Below are 19388 nucleotides of genomic sequence, written 5' to 3' on the forward strand. Positions count from 1 at the left end.
GCACATCTTCCTCACACCTCACTTCACTTGGCTAGACCCCGCTTCCTCAGGACTTGTCTTAGGGTCATGGTCTATGTGACATCTTTGCTGACACCTTTCCCAAGTCAACATTGAATTTTTCCAACAAGTGCTATTGGAGGACTCTGCATTTTCCTGCTGAGAGTCAGATTCAATCCCTATTCATTACATTGCTTCAGAACACTTATGCTTGCTTAACTGTCTTAGATCCCCAATGACACAATAAATATCTGTTTGGGTCACTTTTCCCCTAGAGTTCTTTTCTTTGGGAGAATACCTCCTGCTCCCATTTCACTTTTTTTTTTTTTTTGGTGGCGGGGGTAGGGTGGGTTGGGTGGGTACCAGGGATTGAACTCAGGGGCACTTGACAACTACTGAGCCACATCCCAGCCCTATTTTATATATATATATATATATATATATATATATTATTTACAGACAGGGTCTCACTGAGTTGCTTAGCACCTCACTTTTACTGAGTTTGGCTTTGAAATCGTGATCCTCTTCCTCAGCCTTCCAAGCCACTGGGATTACAGGCATGCCCACCAAACCCAGCTTATTTCACTTGTTTTTTTTTTGGAAAAACATTCCAGAGGAGGGCTGCCATCTCTCTTGCCTCCAGCTATGCAGTAACTGATCTGGTAGTCAGCACTGAGTGAATCTGGACCAAAGTGCCTCTCTCCCGCAACACACTGATTGGTCCATGAGAGAGCACCTGATGCAAGATAGGCCAATCAGAGGCTTTCCCCTGGAATGCTCAAACTCAAGCTGGGAGGCAGTCACTCCTTTTCCTCTTTAACAATGCATTAAGCATATGTAGCCAGAGGTTCTAGAAAGTTGTGGTGGTTCCCTTTTGTCTGAGTTACTGTTCTGAAACCATGAGGCAGACTGAGAGAAAAGAACAAAGACAGTATTTAGAGGAAGAGAATCTGGACCATGGCTGATTTCTTGATTTCCCAGTGTGGTTTCACCCCTATCAGCTAAATGGTTTGATCACATGTTCCTATTGTGGGCTGAAGTATACGCTCCCAAGATTCACATGTAGAAGCTTTAATACCCAAGACCTCAGAACTGACTGTAGTTGGAGATAGGCTTTTAAAGTAGTGATTAAGTTAAAAAGAGGCCATTTGGATAGGCCATAATCCAATATGCCTGGTATCTGTATAAGAAGAGGATTTGGGGACATATTCATGACTCTTTTGTTTAAAAAAGATACCAATGATGCACATACAAAGAGAAAAGACCATCTAAAGGCAAGATAAAAGATGACCATCTGCAAGCCAAGGAGGGGAGATTCAGGAAAAAGAAAAAAAAAAACTGAAACATGCTAATACCTGATCTTGGATTTCTAGTCTCTATAATGTAAGAACTACATTTCTAGTCTCTAATGTAAGGACATAAGTTTCTTCTGCTTAGGCTGCCTGATCTGTGAGACTCTGAGGGCAGCCCCAGCAAATCAATACAGATCTCTACATACATTCCCTTCTTTTGTTTATATGTTCAAATTAGTTCAAGATCAGTCTCTAAGTATTGCAGTCAAAGGGCACAAGGGTAGGATGTCAAATATCTTCAGATGTGATGGTGACTGTACTTCAAACGGTTTTACAACCCATCCTGAGGCCCAAGGCCTATGACAATAAGAAGATAAACACGTTCACCCATGGCTGCATTTATGGGCCCAGGTCAAGCCTACATCATATAAGTTTAAAATGCCTCAGTTTAATGAATTAGGGACTTCCTGAAATATTTTGTTTGCTAAACAACTTTTCCCCCTAACAGAATCCAGAAATCTAGGACTGAGTGATGATGACAAAACCAGTTCTTAGCTTGTGAGTAATAATGACTGCAAGAAGAGGCTTGGCATTTCTTTCTAGTTGACATTTGCCTCAGATAGTGTCTCCTGCAAGACAAACCCAGTGCAGGTGGTCACTTGCCCAGGTGACTTACTTTAAATGGACTGGATGACACTTTCTTCCTGGGGCATTTTTCCAAATTCCAAATCAGCTGAGACCAGAACAGATTCTCCCTAGGTCTATTATGAATGGCTTTGCCTGGTAAAGATCAATAGCATTCATTTTTTTTTTCATTTAATAATGTTATCTGAGCAATAAGGTAGACCCCCCATTCATTCATCAAATAGCTACTGCATGCTTACTGAACATCCAAAAATAAAGTAGCCTGACTACATTAACTTAGCTTCCTCCAGAAAAAATGTATCATTGAACTGAGATTTAAAGTGCTCACCTTCCACAAGTCCCATCCTTGGGGACTGCTTTTTAAACCTGGAATAGCTTCATGGTCTATCACATATGATTTTGTTGGCAGATACTTTTACTGCCCACTCACTCCGGACCATTGCAGGGATTGTTGGCCTCCTAAAATATAGTGTTTGAATGCATTCTTCTGCCTCCAATCCCTCAATAACCCACTGCCTCTTTAAAAGCAAACTAAAGGTTTTTACTCAGAAAAGTTGGGAAAAAAGGTTAAAAACAATGAGAAACTTAGTGAAGCTATGAAATGTCTTCAGTAACTGGTATTTTAGGTCCTCAGAGCCATGGAAATGGGAAACTGGTTTTTGTTGTTGTTGTTGTAATTGCTCTTTGACATATGCATCTTTCCCCATGAGTCTCATCCAGGCCTCTAAATATTTTACCCTTGGCTTTGGTAACTTCCTCCCACCTTTTCACTTCTTCCTTGTCTTTACCAGTTTCTCTTGCTGGGGAACTCATGGTGAAGAATCAGACCTCCCCATGAGCACACTTCTTACAAAGGATGTAACTGCCTGCACGTATTTCCTGCTTCACAGAGCAAGAGATTACGAGGAACAGTTTATTTAAACAGCGTTTTATTAAAGTAAATTCATTTAAATAGCACCACTATGTCTTCCACAAAAATGCAGACAAAAAATATTAAAATGTTTACTACATCAATTTCTCAGCGTTCTTTACGTAGACACAAGATAAACTCTTTTGCTGAGTTAAAGGATTCTAAAGCAAATAGCGAATGAATCTTCTGAGTGTGAATGTAAGTGCCTTTGTCCTAACGCTGGGAACATTGAAGCAAATTTGTCTATCTGTAGATTACGATCTGCTCGGTATAAGGCTTACAAAGAAACCATTTTTTCACTCTCTTGGATATTGTGATCATGTAAACCTTTTACCTTGTTTTAATATAGAATATTTCAGAGCACACACACACACACACACACACACACCAATAATAATAATAATAGATTCCCAGTTTAGATGTGTATTTGACCTTTTATGTCCTATGTGTAGAACACCTTTTAGAGTTAGAAGTCTGGGGGAAATCAAGTTTAATCTTTCTGACCACTTTAAAGACTTATACAAGAATGAAAATTTAAAGAGTTTTTAAAAGTTTTTTTTTTTTTTTAATCTAAGACAGTACTTAACTTCCCCTTAAGACTAATAACTGCCTCAGGACAAATACTATTTCTGGTTGGTGTCACTTTTTAGAAAAGATCATATTCAAGCCTTTAAGTCAACCAGACATTTATATCATAATATAAAAAGGATTAAGTCAACAGAACACACCCAGAGATGTCTGCATGTCTGCAGATGCCCAGGGGATAAGCATTGTATCTTCCCCAAACCCTCATGGGACAGAAAACAGGTGGATGTCCCTACTGTGAATATTAGTCATCCTTTTAAAGAAAGGAAATTCTAATACTTGCTGCAATAAGGAGGAAACTTGCAGACATTTTGGTAAATGATTGAAGCCAGACACAGATAGACAGGTACCAAAAGTGCTGTACGATCCCACCTCGGCAAGGTACTTTCAGTAGTCTGTCTACTTGACAACAGAAAGTAGAGTGGGGGTTTCCTGAAAGAGTTCTAAGGGTGGAAGGTGGCAATGGTAGCACAGTGTTGTGAACATACCTAATGCCATTGAACTGTACATCCGAAAATGGTTAAAAAGGTAAATTTTAAATTATCCGTGTTTTACCATAATAAAGAAGAACTTGAAGTAGACTACCTCATGGGCATCCCCAGGTCAGAAGGAAAAGGCATTAAGAAGAAAAAGGAGAATGAATGGCTGGTATTTAAAAGATATTTAAGGCAATTTCTATAAGATGTCTGTTTCCAGAATATTCTTCTGTAATAAAGGAGATAAAGCAACACAGTAGCTTTGGGGGAAACAGCTAAGGGGGAGATAATTTTTAAATTCTAATATTTTAACATGTTCAATTTTAAAAACAGAAAAGGACACAGGGCTTAGGTAATACTACAGACGCAAATACAAAATGTGTTTATCTTGGCCTCAGGTAATTTATAATAGTATAGGAAGACAAATCCAAGAGTAACTTGGGGACAATACAGTCTGTATTTAGAGATGTGTATGAGTTGTAAATGCAGAACTTCAAGGTATGGGGAACAGATATTAAGACTGATTGTGGAAACATTCCTTCTTCTTCACACCTGCACTAACTCTTCCATCTTTAGGGTCCAGAGAAAGCTCGCCTGCCTACAGAAGCCATGCATCATTGTTCTAACTCACTGTGGTCTAACTTTTTAACTCTTACTATGATCACATTCTTATAACATTTTGTTTTGCCCATTTTACTCAGCAGTTTTAGGTAATTTGTGTGTGTGTGTGTGTGTGTGTGTGTGTGTGTGTGTGTGTCCTCTCCATATTTGGCTAAAGGCATCCATTGCATTGGGAATGACTGGGATTGTTTAAAAATAGAAAAAGGAGGAAAATTGGGTTTTGAGTCCTTAGAGAAAAAAAAAAAAGGTTTTGAAAGCCAGTCAGATATGTCAAGAGAGAAAGACTTGTTTAAATTCTAAAAGCTCCCCTTTCCAGGTCAGAAGCCAGTCCTGGCAAACCCAGTGAGAGCATTTTACCCTACCACACAGTACAGAGAATGGAGACAAGAAAGGATGTTCCTGCCAGGTCAGAAGAAGAGAATATAATTCTAGAGAAGGAGGAGGAGGAGGAGGAGGAGGAGGAAGATTTTGTGTGCATGTTCCAGGGTAAGACTGAAACTTGGAGAAACAAAGGCCCCAACTTTCCAGAGCCTTCAAGCCAAGGTGGTACTGAAACACTTGACTAGATAGTACAAGATCTTTTGGAACACCTGGGCTGCTCTGCCTATCTAGGTCTAAAATGCCTAGGAGACATCTTAAATAGGTAGGTCTGGGAGAGAGCTCTGATTCCATGGGATTTGTATGTTCCAGGCAGGAGCCCCTTGAGTTTCCCAGTGACTCCAGCTTGGGGAGGTGGTGAGAGACGACAGGGATGCTAAGACTTGCAACATTGCATTAAATGAGAAGGATTAAAAAAAATACAAGGACCTCCCCAACATGCATTTACTTTAATGACTATAAGCTTCTGCTGTGGGCACCTTCTCACAATCACAAACAACAGGAACACAACAAAAACCCACCAGATGAAATTAGCCACAATGGGCAGGAATAGAACAAACCAACCTCACTCTGGTGGCCATAAGAGAAAATGTTCCCTGCACATATCCAGTCATCTTGGGATGGAACAGAGAATTTTTTTTTTCTCTGAAAGGTGAAATATTCTTGATCAAACATCTATACTTCAAATTCATTAAATATTTGTCCAAATTAGGACAGATTGTACCTAAACATGACTTGAAAATAAAAAGACTGAGTTGCCTCTAACTGGACAATTTGAATTAATACTATGCACAGGAATAGAGAGAGCAGTTTAAAAAAAAAAAAAAAAACTTATTCTTTTATTTTTTGAAGCATTTAACCAACAATACCCCCTTTTCATGTGTTTGAGAAGTAGGCTGGAATTTCCTGGATGTGTTTCATGCTGTTTGAAACAGGTGCCCTGAAATGTATGCTATATGAAGGAAGGGAAAGGGAAAATGTGGATTTCACCTCTTCCTTGCTTCTCATTCCACCAGAGCCCAACTATATTGTAAAACAGAGATATTTTGAAAAGAATATCACAGGAGAAATCACAGAGGCAGCCATAGCAAAAGAACTGGTATTAGGAAAGACACAGGGCTTATCCCTTAGAATATTAATAATCCTGGTCACAGATGGTCCTTCTGTGAAGCTTTCCATCAATAAGCTGAGGCAAATATCTGTCTGGACCAGTGAAGTCCCACAAAAGTAATAAGTGAAGTTTTCAATTTTCAAAACTGTTTGAACATCTCTCTCTTGTAGAGGAAAAGGCTGGGACTTCTCATAAACGGATATTTCCCTTGGGGCATTACTATCCTCTCCCAGGTCAAACTTGGAGTTCTCTTTACCAATCCGTGCAGCAAATCCACAGGAAAGTCACTTTTTTTTTTCTTTCCTATTCTCTTACCTTCCAATTCACTTTGCTTGAAGAAGTCATTGAATTTCCATTTTTTTTTTCTGATTATGGCTACTCAATGGGAAAATGCTAAGGGCAAATTTTAGACAAAGCAAAAGACAATCTTAAAAGTTGACAACTAGGCCAGGGAAGTCTTAATGACAAATTCAGCAGCCTGGCCAGATTTTCCTTTATGCGCAAGACAAGGTGTACACAACTATTAACATTATAACTCTACAAGATGCGCTGCAGAATGCAGGTGAATACTGATTCTTAGTCTCGAGCTCATAAATAATTAACAAGGCAATTGTAGTTTAAAGATACAAGCATTACTTCTTTTTCTGGCACAACAGTCTTCAGAAATACATTATAATCAGTATCCCATAAAAAGAGCCTTCACATCTTTTAAGAAGCCACTCAAGTTTCGTCTCTAAATACTGACCATCCAGCCACACAATCAAGTCCTTCTCTGGACTCCAATAGCATGTAATGCTTGTGGTATTCACTGGACACAAGCTGTTAGGTATTTTTTTTTTCTTTAACAAACGTGGTCCAATAGATAATAAAACCCTCCAGGGTGTAGGGATGACATTAAATTCTTCTTATTATCCCCTGTACCTAGCCTGGAGACTGATCCATGGCCCATAAATGTTCAATAAATGTTTGTTGTTAATGATGATGCGTTGTAGATGCATGTGAAACATAATCTGGACAAACACAATACAGGAAAAGTGCAAATCATCATCTAACGAACATGCAAGCCAAGAAATCAATAAAAGAGCTGTCTGAATACCGAGTGAAAGACAAAGTAATACCCTCCTCCCTGCCCAACATCCAACATGGTGATGGATTATGCTACATAAAATTATCGATAAAGACCAATGTAGTCACAATGATTTCTGAGCAGCAGCAAGAAATATTAGATACAGAACCTAACGTTCCAACAAAGACAGCAGAACAGAATGGCCATACTTAGGGAAATTGAAGCATTCAGTTGATGAAGATCCTTTTTACAAATAAGTAACTTCAAATATAATGAAAGCAACCATAGTATTTTCATTTCCTCCTTTTCTATCTCTCCAACCCAGAGAAGGAGATTCTGATTTCCCTCCAGATACATGGGTTGCCCAGCACTGCCCTTGAAACAAACGACCAACAAGGCAAATTTGGGCATTTTTACCTCTGCTGAAACAAACCCAACCCTTTCAAGTGGGTGAAGTTCTCACACTATGAGACAGGTGGAGTAAATTCGTACAATTCCTTTTGATGTGCACAAAACAAAGGTAGAATACTCTGTTTTTGATCCAAATTCCTGTCTTCTTCCACAATGTTTGGCTTGACTTACTAGCAGAGAGTTTGTGCCAAATCTATTTCTGCAATGAACCTCATCTTGCCTTTTTCTAACTCTCATTTACCCTTTCTCTACTTACACCCTGTCTTTTACCCTGGAAGGTTAAGAATTATAAGGCAGAAAGCTCTACCATTTTTATTGAAAGTGTAGGAAACATTATATAGCACTAGTATTGGAATGACCAAAGTAAAGCAGTGAGTAGTCAATCAGACTAATTCAAATGTCCCTGGGCCCTGGCAGAAGTCTAGGATAGTGGGTTGGAGCCTGAGGACCACAGGTTATTTTCTCCCTAACTTTATATGTCCTGTTGTTAAGTGAGCAGCCCAAATAGGATAATTAATTTAAATAGTTCACTTCATTGGAACATTGATAATGATTTGACTGATTTTCAATAGCATTTATTAGCTCTTTGGTCTAATTAACCAGTCAAAAAGATATAAAGTAGTTTTACTTCTTACCTCATCTATATCCATGTTTCTCAGTCATCTTCAAAATTTTGAACAGGATAGTGAATTTGCACAATTGACTACATAGACAGGACTCCAATGACATAGTTTTACTCCACTATTATTAATCCTTTTGGTGTATAAAATCCACCAGGTAAAGGAAATGACAATTGCATTCATGGGTTAACAGTAGACAACAGTAATAATTTCTATATCAATTTGCTTTTCTTTATAGCCATAAGAAGACAAATGTCATCTCATCTCTTTGAAAAAAAATTGGCCTCTTGCATTTTTTTTTTTTTTGTGGGCCAAAATTAAAGAAAGAAATTTTTTTACAGTAAAAAATATATAAACTGAATTAATTTGGGAAGTCACATTATAGGATGTAAAGTTTCCTTTCTAGGAAATTCATGAAGATGTGGATTTAGAAATGATTGAGTACTCACAGTCATCCAGGTTCTGTTAGTGCAGGGGATGGAGGCACTCCAAGCCTTTTCCTTATCCTTAGATAGAGGTGGGACTATTTCAATGAGATGTATTCACTTTCAGGAACACCCAGGAGGAAAACTGGAAAAAATCTAAATAGAAATACAGAGGAGCTTATTGAGCATGGACATTCTTTGGGGTAATGGAGGCAGCCTCCAAAATGGTAAGATGGAAGAATGGCTAGAGCTTGCATGGTATACACTACAGGGTAGAAAGTGGGATTTACCACTAGGTGGCGCTAGCACACATCTGTGGCATCCATGGGTACTGTTCCCAGGGCAGAGGGTTAGAGGTAGCTTTTTCACCCCCTTAGGCAAAGTCTTATATGGAGTACTATAAAGATTGTAGTGAGTACAATTGGGTATGTCAGACCTCCTTAGATTTGATGCTATATTGATGGGTATACATGTGGTGGTATACATGTGTGTTTATATGATTACATATGTGGGTATGTGTTCACACACACACACACACACACACACACACACGGATGTACCTCAAGTGGTAGAACACTTTCCTAGCATACGTGAAGCCCTAGGTTGAGTCCCCACCACTGACAAAAAAATAAATCATACACAAGTAAATATACACATACACACACTGGATTATTTAGAGATGGGTCCATGTAGAAATAGACACAGATGGGGACATTGTCACACAATTGGCAGTCATGTTGGGGGAAGGAGACTGGCTTCTGTTGAGTGTGTACTGTGAGCTAAGCCTTTTCATGTACTCCTTCATTGAGCCTTCACAGTAACTGTGGAAGCTAGCCATCATTAACCCATACTTATTTTAAACAGGAAATCTGACAGATTCCATACAGTTATGGAACTTGCCCAAGGTCATATAGTCAGAAAGGTACCATGCCTGGATTAAAATCCAGTTCTACTGAACTTCAAAACCGTAATACAGTCTTCAAAACCATAATATAGTCATGCCTCACATCCCACAGACTTTCTATAGTTTCTTGTAATGTGAAAATTAACTCCAGGGAATATGGTTTGTGGTATGTTTGCACAAACAATACTGACATGTGCATTATACAAACCGAAAATCATGTATATGCAAAAGCATGATCTATGTTGGACTGCACATATTTGTAAAAAAGTTAAATAAATAAAGCATTCCACTTTCTCCCTTTTTGCCCCAATGATTATTAAAGAATCCAATCAGAGAAAAACATACAAGAATGAATTCCAGTACATAATTCAATCAAAATAAAAGTCATTTAAAAGAATATTAAGCTTACTTTAAAGTTGGTATATCAAATCCACATGGAGACATAATTAAAGCCATCCACCCTTTGCCTCATAATACATAGGCATTAAGGTAACAACACAAACGTCATTCACATTGCCTCTCTATGTTGCAAAAAGAACCATTTCCATTGAAATGGTTGGCATCACCCACTCATTGTCACTGAAGACATTGTATTCTTTGGGCAGCAGCCTTTTAGTGTTTTTTTTCTTGTCTGGAAAGTGTATTGTTCTGTAAATTGTGGTTTTGTGGGACAGATTAAAGAATGTAGTATATATTGAGTATTTAGCTAAGTGTCTGGCAAATAGCAAGCACTGAATAAAAGTTAACAATGGTGCTTATGATACCATCAGGAGGAAGGGAAAGAAGCAGAGGAGGAAGAGTGAACCAAGAAAGAGAAGGAAAGGAAGGAGGAAAGAAAGGGAGGTGAGAAGATTGAAGGGGCAGAGGAGAAGAGGAATTAAATGCAACTGTGGGAAGGTAAAGAATCAAGGCAACAGTTTGCAGTTTTTCTTGATGACAGTTTTTCCCTGAAGGTTCCAAAAAACAAAACAAAACAAAAATCATATAAAATGATATGGAATTTTAAATATCTGCCCTGCACCTTGCAAATCATTCTTTTCTACATTTTAGACTCCGTGCGGTTTTCTGTTTGTCTCTGAAATTGGTTGGATTTTCTGTAGGCTAAAGAAGAATGTGCTGAGAACTGAGCCCCTGGCAGAGATTGTGGGATTGGCAAAGGGGAGAAAGACAAGCAGCATTCCAGCCCGCTCTGCTCTGGGTGCTGGATAATATGTAGGTTGTGCTGTTTACAAATGGACTTTTTGGCCACAAGATAAAGGCAAACTCTGGCACTTCAAAACAAGATGGAAGACACAGAAGTACCCTCTAGAAAAGTCACAGAACAACAGAGGCAATGTTCTCTAATGAACATTATCTAAAAGGGGAGGTCAGAACCCAGGCAGGGGGCGCGGAGATAGACAGTAAAATTCTGCTTAGCAAATTTCATAAGTATATTTTTGCCATTTTAAACCTCAGTCTTTTGTTTCTTCTTTCATTTGTGTTGGAAATTGAATTGGTAACACAATTTAGTAGTAATAATGAAGGCTACCATTTATTGAGTACTTATATACATGCAGCTTTGTTTTCCCTGTTCTGTATCACATTATAGTCAATCCAACTCTGAAGAGTGGTCCCATATTAAAGATGCAAAATAGGAGGCTCAGCGAATTCAAAGAATTTGGTTAAAGTCACATATGCTGTAGGTGATAGACCTAAAACTCAAACCAGGGACTAGCTGAAGCCAACACTCTTTCTGTGGTCCACTGTTCTAGACTCAGATAACATTTAAAGCCTCCATGCCAGCATTTGACACTTAGCTGGTAAACAGTAATGCTCACTTTGCTTTCTTTAAGGGACTATGGCCCTTGGATTGTTTCCTCTGTCAGCAAAGCTCTGTTTTAATCTGCACACAGTTTTTAAGAATGTCATGTTTCTGGGCTGGGATTGTGGCTCCGTGGCAGAGCGCTTGCCTTGCACATGTGAGGCACAGGGTTTGATCCTCAGCACCACATAAAAAAATAAACAAAATAAAGATATTGTGTCCATGTATAACTAAAGAAAAATTTAAAAAAGAATGTCATGTTTCTGCTTTGTAAACTCTAGATCTTAGCATAAAAATCCAGCATCACTCTTTGGAGTGGGAGGAGATGTTTGAGGAGGTGGGACAGACTGACTCTCTTGGGTCTTCTTTTTCCATCCTGTTCTGCACATTCAGTCTTAGGTGATTGCATGGGGTATGTTAACTACTACAAACAGGGGAAAATCCCAAACTTTGTGTTTTAGTCAGCTCATTCACTGCTGGGATTAAAAGAAGCTGAACAGAACAATTGTAGAGGAGGAAAAGTTAATCTACAGGCTCACGATTTCAGAGGTCTCAATTCAGAAATAGCAGGCTCCATTTCTGAGGGCTTGAGGTGGGGCTGAACATCATGGAGGAAGAGTGTGGCAGAGGGAAGCAGCTCACATGGTGGTGAGAAGCAGAGAGAGACTCCCCTCTCCAGATGCAAAGTATATACCCTATAGCCACGCCCCCAATGAACCACCTCCTTTAACCACACTTCACCTGGCTCCAGTTACCATTCGGTTAATTCCATCAGGGATTAATTCACTGGTTAGGTTAAGGCTGTAACCCAATCAAAATTTCTCCTCCAACCCTTCTTGCTTTGTCTCACACATGAGCTTTTGGAGGACACCACACCTGAACCACAGCACCTTAATCTTGTTTCCATCAGAGAATTTCCAGAGCCATTAGAGGGCTATATAGCACAGGAACACTCAGCAGAGTAGCCATCAATTAATTGCTGGCTCAGTTAGCGGACATACCCCTCCATAAGAGCTGCTTCAATTCTTTCCCTATAGTCTCTTTTTATCTTCTTAACCCCCAAACTAGGACACCGAGATAAATGAAGAAATAGAGGCCCAACTTTGTCTAAGGTTCACCATTAGTTTATAACTGAACTAGCATCTAGGTCTTTAATATCTTGGTCAAAAGTAATCTTTGATTCAAGGCATTTCCACAAATCCTGAAAGATGCATTTTTAGGGAAGAAAGGTAGGGGGAATCCTAATTAGTTAAAATGTTTAGGAAACACAGTATTCACTATCATTCTTTAAAAAAATTCAAGAGCATATTTTTGCATAATAAAGTCTCAAAATCCTGCTAGAAATTTTTTTTTAATTTGGCTTCGCCCATAATTTTCAGATGGTTTGACCAATCTTTAAATTTTTTATTTTATTGTATTTTTTTCCTCCAAAAATTTTAAAACTTGTTAGTATCCAGAGTGGCCAATATCCCTCAAAATTTATTTAGGATCATATATTTTAGAATGATTCAGAGTCATTTCTGGGAATGCTTCTTATTAATAATGATGGTAAGAATGACAATGATAATAATTTCCTTTTACTGTTATTTCTATATTCATACTATCTCATTCCTGAATACTGCTATGTCTTTATGACACCAAGTTTTCCCATCTGATTGATTCTCTATAGATTTACCTTCCCCAGATCCACTGGCTGGTCCTTCTCTTACTCTGTCATTTATCCATCACGTCTTATCCATCACTGTTCTTAGGAGAAAACCCAACTTCTCAGTTTGGATTTCAGTCTCCCTCTGCCCCTTGCATTTTTAACCCACTGCTCTCCAAAGTGAACCCTTCAGTTAATTCAACCAAACTCATTCTCTGACCCCCAGACAGGGCACAAAAGAGATCATGGGTGGGTTCCTACCTACATCATTGATTCTCTCATAGAACCTGTAGCAGGGATGTTGTAACAAACCACATTTGGCCACCTTCCATGTCTTCACCTCCCATCTGCATCTCTCAAAAATAAATGTCCAGTGGCTCAGGAGGCTGAGGCAGGAGGATTACAATTTCAAAGCCAGCCTCAGCAATAGCGAGGTGCTAAGCAACTCAGTGAGGACTTGTCCCTAAATAAAATAGAAAATAGGGCTGGGGATGTGGCTCCATGGTTGAGTGTCCTTGAGTTTACTCCCCGGTACCCAAAACAAACAAATAAACAAAAACCAAAAATGAATGTCCATAAGTTTTGATGACCTGATACTCAACAACTCATGTGACTTTATTTTGTAACTTTAACTATGGTGATAAAGCATTATTATTATAGAAGTTAGAAATCCGTAAAACAATTGCATTTGAAGGGGGGGAAACTACCTGTACATATTTTACTACTGTGTTTTAAAAACTTGTATTGGAAGTCAAGATCTTGAAGACCAAGTTGTTTAGTTGGTCATGGGAATAGCTTTATGCGGCCACGGCAACAGGTTGGGCACAGCAGCCCTCCAGATACCTAGTCTGTGCTTCAGGCAGTTACATCTCAGCCTCACAGAGGTACTGTAGGAAGCTCAAAGGAGAGGACAACAGGGAGGCTGAGGGAGAATGACAACCCATACATAGGTCAAATATCTGGTTTGGGGTCCAGTTTTACAGCTGACACCTGGGAGATACTGAGAAAAGCCACTTAACCTTCCTGAGCCACAGTTTTCTCTGATGAAAAATAGAAGTCTAATACTTAGTTACAGGATTGTTATGGGAATTAACTATGGCAATGGCTGTGAATGCCATATAAAATATAAGAGGCTCCTCAAATGTCCATTATTATCAATGAAACATTATGGGCATCTCCAATTTGTTAATGCAATACTAGAGATGTTTCTAACTGCCTGAAATTAATTTGTGTCTGTGTGATTGCTCCATGTTACAAACACCCAAATCTTTGACTTCTCCCCTGCCTGGGTCCATTCAAAATTCTTATAATGCCACAGTTTCTCTATCTTTGAGAGAGAGAGAGAGAGAGAGAGAGAGAGAGAGAGAGAAACTAGTCGGTAAAATGCACCTAACTGTATGTTATTTACCAATTAGGTCCCCGAACAGACTGTAAAGTTAGTGTATAATCTACAAGGACACTTGATTACTGAAAACATTCCCCAGGCATTATGTGACCTATGGGGATGATATGTTTTTTTATGATGTGATGGGAATTATTGACTCACTAGAGCAGAATGCTCTTGGAAAAGGCCCACTTTCCACAATGGATTGAAAAGCCAGAGACTTGAGTTTCCTGCATATTCACAGTTTGTAGACGATTGGCAGGCCTCCTCTGGGTGTCCTTAGCTCCTTGTATGTGCATGCCTCCGTCAGGAGTTCCCCAGACCCGCATCTGCACAGCAGCTGCTTATGGCCCCAACTGCTCAAATGATTTTTTTTTCTTTAAAATGTAATATTTCAGCTTTCCTTGAAACATACAAGTTCAGGGAAAGTAATACCCCCTAGGAAATAATGAGTGAATTGCCATAGATGCCCAATTATAAACAAGAAAGCCCTATAAAAACATAATCATAGAATTTCCAAACTGAAATAAAATGTAATAAAATTATTTGCAAGTTATTGCACATTAAGGCAAACCTGGGTGGATTAAAGGCAAGACTCCTTTTTAAATCAGGTATGTGGTGCATAGGTGTGCATGCGGATTTTCCAGAAGGGACATTATTAATACTTGCATAATCGAATATAGTCACAAAGTAGAGACCAGAAATAGGAGAGGTGGCCTAAATCAGGTCTATCAGGTCTTCCAGATTTCTAGGATGGCAGTCTTTGGAAAAGTATATATATATGCTTCAGTGGCTAACACAAGCTGCATAGGCTTTGTGGAATATTCTGGTAAAAAGGCCAGAACTTGATTCCATCCCCATCTTGTGTGTTGAAACAAATTATTCTCTCAATTTCGGTGTAAAGATCAATTTCTGTTTTGAATGACCACTATCTCAAATGAAACCATTATTCAGAGGAAACTACCCACTTTGCTTCTCTGTCTCTGTGGATGGACTGACTGTCCCCACCAGTCTCTCCAAGTCATCTCTCCAGCTCATGCTCTAACGGAGACCCCTCTGCTTAATGCAGAGTTCCCCTGAGGACCAGTGATCTGAACCACTTCTCTTCCTCTTAGCCTCCTCTTGCTTTGGGATTCCTCCACTTTCTTCCCACGCTTTGCCCTCTTGCTCTGGAATGGAGGCGAGCTTCCTTGAAATCACAATGTTAAGTGCTCATTCTATATTTGCTGAATAAAAGAATGAATGAATTTCAAAATGGGCCCAGCCAGCGACTTGCTCTATAAGGACTTGCTCTCTGAAGTATTTCATCATCCACAGAATCTTTACCATTTTAGGATGTGAAAGATTGAAAAGATTTCTAAACCCACAGGATGGGTTCTGTACTGATGGGATTTTACCCTCAATGCAAGCAGTGAAGTCTTGAGTGGTATGTCTTTGAATTTCACCTCCTCAATCTATTTTTCCATCAAGGGCTCATAAGCACCACAACAGCAGTGACCTTTTCCCTACTTCTGTGTTTAACCCCCAACGGTCCTCATTATATTGCTCTGTTCAACAAATGTGGATGTCCAGCTCTTTCTGCCCCTCCGATCCCCAGATAATTTAGAGTTGACTCTAATAAAATGTTTTGCAACTTGCAGCATGAAGTCGTTAAAGATTCTCTGTCAGGTAATTGATAAAAGAACAGTCCAGCCTGTCCTTCATGTTCACCGGCTCAAAGTTCACGCAACCTGTACTTGTACAAATCACACCTAAAACACCTTTGGCCTGCCGATACAAGCATATCATCCATCAGTAGGTGGATGGGGATGCTGATCTCTGGCCCTTCTGTACTGCTTGACGGCTAGTGTTGTTCAAGGTGGTCCAGGGCGTTACTGCTGCTGGAATACTGGAATTCTGGGATGCCAGTATAGAGGTGCCTAGCTCATTAACACTGAGTGGTCCCCTTCCCAGTGCCAAGTTTCACACTGACCTACTTTCACACTGTAGCTGGGAACATAACTGTACCTCAATACTTTGATCTTTTACCTAGATCTTTTGAGCAAAGCTTGGGGAGCTGCTACCCAACACAGGTGTTTCCTTACTCAGTCAATCTCCTTCCCACCAGATTTCTACTCAAGTCATGATCACGATCCTCTCTCTGCATGCAAAATTAGCATCTATGGGGTGTAAGGCAGAGGGGGATTTCTGGCAACACTAGGTAGGGACCATCCCTGGAAAACACTTTTAAAACCTTAAGCAAAGATGAAAAAAAAAAAAAGAAAGTCGTTTTTCATTTAAAACAATGCATGAATTGAATTTGGCTCCCTAATGTAAAATCATGTCTTACATGTACAAGGAAAATTTCTCTTGACATCAACCAGTTAACCTGAATATAAGCCAAGAATTTGTTAACTATCTTTCTTTTACTCCTAATAGCATTTAGCATTCGGCTTTTCAACCATAATAAATTTACAGTATCTGCTCTACTCTTGAGAGTGTTATTTATAAGACAAAGTAAGAATACATGCTATCTTTGCCTTCAAACCCATGGTTGTACGTAACCCAAACGAACCACCCTACAGTGTTCTCAGAGGTCAAGAAATCCGTACTCTCAATCAGACCACTCAGAATTTTCCATACACTAGCTCTACTATTCCACCATAATGAAGGTGCAGAAAATAGCTGGTGGACCAGAATATTCTATTTAGCAGCCTCAGTAAACTGAATGGCTGGAATAGATTTTGGAACTTCTAGGTGTGCAGATAGAGATGTAAATAAGTCCTTTTGTGCTACTGACAGAAGCCTTAAGAAATTGATAGTCATCTTTCCCAAATAAGCTCATTTTACTCTGGGAATTCCCTATAGTGTTGTTATTGTCACTCTCAAATAATGCACAAATAATTAGGTGACAGCCTTCCCATTGCTGGAATGATTATTATTAAACATACAACAATTATCACATATAGTATATTCTATGTGCATACAAACCTCTTCAGGATAATGCATGTTGTCAACTTCCATGGGAAAAAATATGAATTATTAACATTCTCACTTTGAGTTCTATAACACTAACTCAGATCATGATACTACACAGTGTTCTGGCACCTACACTGGCTGGCTGGAGAATTCACAGTATAGTATTTGACACACTCATTCTCTCAGGTGAAATACTTTGGACAAAACTGCATAACTTACTAGGCTTGTAAGGTTGAATAATTAGACCATGTCCTTGTCCAAGGCTACATTTTATGACAATATTTAACACTATAATCCAAAGTAGAGTTGGATTGGGATAGGGAGGAATTTTGAGAGTAAACGAATTAAAAGATGTTGTATGTGAAATAACAACTATATCACTCCACACCATCAAAAGTAGGATGTAGTTTTCAAAAGGCTTACATATCCTCTATGTTATAGGCCAACAAGACTTCCAAATATTTTAATGATAGTAAAGTGTGTGTGTGTGTGTGTGTGTGTGTGTGTGTGTGTGTGTGATGTTGTATTTTCAGTTTGGTGGGTAGAGAAGAAAAGAAAGAAAAACTCAAGAAGCCAGTAGTTACCCCCATGAACAGGTAGAAAAGAAGAATTTTCAAAAATTAGCGATAGAGGATGAAGTTAGAGAAAGAACTCTGCCTTACCCCACAGGTCCTCCTGAGCTTCGTAATGATGGTTTTGAGACAAGTAGCCAATGTCAGCCCAGAGACCACACTGAATGTACGGTTGGGATCCTTCTCAGGAGGTCAAGGCAAAGAACATAGCCAACTCAGAAGACATGGGTGTCCAGGGGTTTGCTGTCCTGGCTCACCCAGTCCTTCCTAGCTCTTTTTAAGCTCCTCAGCACTAAAGTGGGTCCGTCATCCTAGAAGATTTGCTTTTGAAGTTCTAATCTCATTAGCATCCCGTTCTCCCTCAATGATCAAGTAATATGTAAGGACCAGGTTGGGCTCTCATTGGAGAGTTTGCTTCTTATTAAGCAGTCAGACAGCCCATCTCAGGGCCCCAGGCAGACCCATTGGAAGGTCATTCTTCCTGTGACCACTCTAGTTCTGCTTGACCTCCCCTCTGCCACATTGCTTCCTCCCTACAGCTTTGTTTTTTCTCTTTAAACATTACTGAGAGGTTAAATTTTTACAAATCTTATATTCATAAGACATTTTTGTCTTTGAGATGATAGAAGATAAGCAGGGTTTGTACACCTGGCCTTCTCAGGGTGGAAAACTCCATGGGCTGTCCTGAATGTTGGTACCTGAGCATGCTACATCGTGAAGTTCAGTGGGAAGGGCAAGTTCAAGGAAAAGGTCAAGAGAAATCCTTCTCATAAGCTCTCATCCTGTTCTCTTTGAGAGAGGACTAGACTGAAATCAAATTGTCTCATGTAGTTATTTCCAAATGAAGGCAACTTCAAACTCAGGGGCTACAATCCAGCCTCCATCACCCTCATTTTATTCTCCTCCTCTTCATTATCATTATCTTGAAATAAAACAGCTTTCATTCCTCAACATGGAGTGGGATGATTTGCCTGGAGCATAGCGTAGGAGCAGAACTCACTTGCATTCACTCTTTCCTTTGAACATCACATAATTGGTCCCAAGATTTCCCTGAGATCTTAGATTTTATTCTGAAAACCTTACATTAGCTATGACTTTATCCTAAGGATCAGCTCCCTTTAAGCCTCAATATCTGTTCCTTGCCTTTGGAAATGGAACTGTTTTTCCAAAGGCTCAGCCTGTTCTCCTTCGGGCTTTTACTATATCTATAGCAACTAGTCATTTGGAAAACCTTACAAACAAAACTAAGCTTTGGAGTCTGAGCACAGACTCCAAAAGATACATTGTGACAATAAACATTTTAGGTTCTTTGTTTAAACCAGCAACAATAGTTTATTAATAGCTGCTGAGGTATTGCTCTTGGTTCTGATTAAAGAGAATATATTTCTTAAAATTTAGTGTATTTACAGTTTCATTTATTCTTGCATTTAAGAAATTTCTGTTTGATACTTCAATATTAAACCCATGTTTAGATGCATGGTCTCAAGTGGCAATGGAAGGAGACACTCTGTAATCTTTGCTGAATATCTTAACTTTCTCCAGGAGTGGCACATGTCCATATTGCAAGTATCCCTTTTCAAAGAAATC

The 19388-nt window shown here is 39.2% G+C and overlaps 1 protein-coding gene across 3 annotated transcripts in view; it reads right to left on the minus strand.

The window, feature by feature from the left end:
• The window catches only part of Slc14a2 (solute carrier family 14 member 2), a 420044-nt gene extending 401762 nt beyond the window's left edge, over positions 1-18282 (minus strand). Inside the window, exons 1-2 of one of the 3 annotated variants that reach the window (XM_078030093.1) lie at positions 17892-18233; positions 8562-8693 (exon numbers count right to left, since the gene is read on the minus strand). The gene's annotated coding sequence lies outside the window, so the exon portion shown is untranslated. Of the gene's footprint in view, positions 1-8561; positions 8694-17891 lie in introns of all 3 variants that reach the window. The other 2 variants (XM_040273485.2, XM_078030094.1) reach the window with 2 other exon arrangements.
• Between the last annotated feature and the right edge of the window lie 1106 nt (positions 18283-19388).

This window comes from Ictidomys tridecemlineatus, chromosome 13 (assembly GCF_052094955.1).
Source record: "Ictidomys tridecemlineatus isolate mIctTri1 chromosome 13, mIctTri1.hap1, whole genome shotgun sequence".
Lineage (NCBI taxonomy): Eukaryota > Metazoa > Chordata > Mammalia > Rodentia > Sciuridae > Ictidomys > Ictidomys tridecemlineatus.